The sequence below is a fragment of the Macrotis lagotis genome, chromosome 1 (assembly GCF_037893015.1).
Source record: "Macrotis lagotis isolate mMagLag1 chromosome 1, bilby.v1.9.chrom.fasta, whole genome shotgun sequence".
NCBI classification, from domain to species: Eukaryota; Metazoa; Chordata; class Mammalia; order Peramelemorphia; family Peramelidae; genus Macrotis; species Macrotis lagotis.
The window spans coordinates 415,768,469-415,772,669 of NC_133658.1; the positions used below are offsets into that span (position 1 = coordinate 415,768,469).

General features: G+C 37.3%; 1 pseudogene; it reads right to left on the reverse strand.

The window, feature by feature from the left end:
• Window positions 1–507: 507 nt before the first annotated feature.
• Window positions 508–2,488, reverse strand: LOC141518551 (heat shock protein HSP 90-beta pseudogene; annotated as a pseudogene).
• Window positions 2,489–4,201: the final 1,713 nt, after the last annotated feature.

Below are 4,201 nucleotides of genomic sequence, written 5' to 3' on the forward strand. Positions count from 1 at the left end.
AGAAATGGAAGAATTTGCCTAGAGAGACGATAACTCCTTTCCCTCCATCAGAAGCCTTTGAGTAGAACTGGAAGACCATTTGTCCATTATGCTAACAACTAGATGTTAGTGAAATCCCTTCTAATTCTCAGTGCTGTAATCCCACCCATAAGAGTCAGAATTAAACCCACATTACCCTGACTCAGAGGATGGTTCTCTACTATACCATAATTTAGATATCTCTAGCAAAAGCATTCTCTTTGTGAGTGCATTGGGGTATGTAAAAAAAAACAGCATTCTCTTTATTCCACATACTTTAATTTCAGAACAAAATAAACAAATAGTTCATAATATACAACATCCCATTTCCCATATTAGGAGAAGAAAAACAGGGACCCTTGTATATATTGGAAAACAGAAGGAGGATAAAACACTAGACATTGACACATAGAGACAGGACAGATAGGACTTCTACCCCTGCTGTGTGAAAACACAGTGAATTGTGTGGGATCTGATGTAAAGGTTTGTCTAATCCACCTCTTCTATGAAAGATGCATGTTCATCTCCTTCAAGTTGGGGGGATCTCATCAGGAACAATAGCATTGTATTCTTCTGCTATCACCTCATCTCATCACTGCTAAGATCTAGCTTAATCATGTGGTAAATTCAATTTCAGTGAGTCTAGGAATCTTCAAGGGAGAAGACCAAGGACAACAGAGATGTCTCAAAAAGCAGCACCACCAAGTCTTTTAAAGTCTTGTCATTTTTGTCATCCTCAGTCTTCTACCTGAGAGTCTCCACAATGGGATGATTTGAGTTTATCTCCAGGTTCTTATTGACCATCATGTAATCCATTGTGGATCTCAATACCTGTATCTTCATGATGTGTTCCATGTTGGCTGTCCAGCTATAGTTATTTGTCACAGTATACCAGGATAAATTGGAGATTATCACCCTCTCAACCTTCTTATCCAAAATTTCCTTCATTAGCTTTCACAAGTTCTCAAATTTTATCTTGCTCTTCCTTTTCATCAAATTATTTTAGCTGCTGTATGCAGTACTCATCAATGGGTTCTATCAGGCCTGCTACCTCAAAACCATATTTCTGTGTTCATTCCAAAAAAGCACAACTGACCCCTTGTTCTTTGATCTCACTAGTAATACTGTAGAAGCATCTTTGGGTTTTCCTCATTCTAGACACATTCAGACTAGGAAGTTATCTCATCTCTTGACTAATTTGTGTGATAACATAATACTTCAGATATACAACACATGCTGTTTGAGTCCTCATGGATTCCAAGCTTTAGATTTTTCAAAAGGTCTCATGGAACTCTTTTTTATAATTCTCTTTGTATTCTGTCACTTCAGAGAAGTGCTTTATATATTCCTTAGCTATTTTGTTATGGATGATCTTCAAGGTCCTACTCTGTTGCAGCATCTCTCTTGAAATGTTGAGGACAGATCCTCAGAGTTTATCACAGCTCTGATAAAATTAAGGTACATAATATGCTTATCACAATTGACCATGATGAACATACACTTCTCACATAGCTTGACATTGTTCTTTTTGTTTTCAAAGAGGTCAAAGGGAGTTCAGCAGTGGATGAAGAGCAGAGCTCAAAATTCCAGCTGACTTTCCACAGAGAAGTGTTTATACTGCCAATTGATCTTCCTAATCATTGGTGAAGCTCTTATAAAATTTGCTATAATCATCAGAGTTGTGTGTCCCTATGAGTTTGGTCTTTTAGTTTTGTTCAGCTCTTTCTGATCAGTGTACTTCTTGATCTTCTTCGATTTCTTCTTGTTGTCTTTGCCTTCATCTTCTTCATCAGATTCTATATTTTCAGTCTTTGGTTTCTTCTCATCTTTAGCTAGCTCTTCTTTTTGTCTTCGTTGTCTCATCCTCACTGATTTCCTTCTTTTGTTCTTTTTGCCGAAGAAAATGTGATGTTATAGCCAATGAACTGTGGGTGCTTCCTTCCAACCTCCTGGACCCACCTTTTTCTAGATACTTTGTCTGGTCTTCTTTCAGATATAAGATCACTTTGGTGCCCCTGCCAATGGGCTCACCATGGTAAGATGAACTATGAATGATTCACCAGTGGAAGACTCCCAGGCATATATGTTAATCATCATTATGCTTTGTGATGACAACTACCTTCTCTGCCACCAAGTTAGCAGAATAGGAACCCTCAGCAAACTGACCAGTCATGAAGACATCTGCTCCAGCTTACAAAGCCTCCATGAAAATCTTGGTGCAGATTTGGCAAAGGTTCCTAAGTCATTGATCAAATCAGCTTTTTCTCATGCCAATGGTCACTAAAGACAGAGCATACTCCTGAGGGTTGCAGATAATGTCAATCTGCATTGCTTTACCACTGTCCAATTTGGAAAGATCTGTCAGGCTGTCATAGTGGAACTTGTCCAGGGCATCAGAAGCATTGGAAATGACTTCACAAAGCTTCTTCATTTCCTTATTGAAATAAAAGGTGTTGGCAATCAAGAGCATAAGCTAGGTATTTGCTGTTATGAAGACAAAATTCTCTATGCTGTACTTTCTCAAACATCTTGAATAGTTGTAGCCAAGAGGGCTAGTTCAGAGAAGAGCTGAAGCCAGTAGTTTTAAAGACTGAGTCCCTTGGCCCAAGAGCAAAAAGCTTCTCTTAATGCATAACAATCATAGAATTTCTGACTCAATTTGGAAGGATCTTTAATGGCTATTAGTCTAACATTTCTCCATGTAGCAATTACCTTGGTAGCATCTCTGTAAAATAGTCATTTAGTTTCTTTCTGCTCATATGATTCCTTTTATAGGAAATTTCACTTCCATTCCATTATTCAACAGTTTTAATGCCTCTTTCCAAGATTGTGATAAAAATCCCTCTAGCTTACTCCCAATTTCAAACTATTGATATTAATTCTGAACTTAAAAGAGACACAGAATACTTATAATTCTTTATTACAATCTTTTAGGTATTTGTAAATGGCAGTATTGATCTTTGCCTCCAGTCTTGCCTCTCTAGGCTAAACAGCCATAGTTCTTTCATCTAATCACTCAATCAGCTATATACCAAACACTTTTTAAAGTCTCAGAGATATAAATAAAAAAAATTTAATTATATTTCTACCTTCAAGGCAATTACATTTTAATGGAGAAACTGTGTGTTTGTGTAGCTCTGTCAAAAGGCAAGAAGAGAGGAAAGGAGGACTACCTGCTAGCAGGCATTTCCCATTTCCCCTAGCATCCTTTAAGAGCTAAAAGGGCTTAACAGTTTTCCTGAGGGCAAAAACTCCAGGGTTCTTTGGGAATTGACCTTGAAGTGAGACATGAGAGTAAGAGAGGTGGAAGCCAAACCAAGCAAAGGAGATATAGAAAGCATTAAAGACTAGGACCATGGATAATGGCAAAGGTTTGAACCAGAACCAAGTCCTAGTCAGAGTTTATATGATTAATTTTACCATTGTGGTTTGAGATGAGTACTGTCAGAAACATGCTCTGAGGAGCCCAGGATAAAATTCCAAAGACAGGCAGAACCCATCCAAGTTGCAGAAATCAAGTTTAGATGAGACTAGACTGCTTTAAAGACCTTCCCTTTGTCCTTTCCTGGGAGATACTGAGGTCTATTCCCCTTTTATATTGCTTATTTAACCTGTCCCACATTGTGCTTTCCACATTTCTTTTGAAAGCTGTTCCAACTGTCTTCCCCTCTTTTTCAGGGGGCAATTGTGGTTACTTTTAAACAGATGAATTACTTTTCTTCATGGGGCCTCAATTTACTCAACAACAAAATGACTGTATCAGACTTAATCTTTTTTTTATTAGTTCAAGCTTTTTTGGCTATCTGGTGAAGTCCATTGTCCTTTTCTCAGAAAAATTATTTAAATTATTAAATAACTTTCATAAGATTACAAAGGAAAATAACTATAAGATGAAATAGTTATCAAAATGCTAAAAAAAATAAGAAAGTTGACTTAAGGTTTAAGAAAAAAAAGGATGTTTGATATCCCTTCAGACTCTAAAACCTAAGTCTCATTATCCATGGGAGTTGCCCTACTTAGCACTTGTTCCCAGCTCTAATCAAGATGGTACTTTCTAAGACTGAACACTATGGAAATGAACATCAGTATTGTATCTGAACTTCTCACACATCCTTAACAACCCTGGTCAAAATAAGGATAGCTTTTCATTGATCCAAAGATTCCCGTCTTTGTGGTCCAGCCT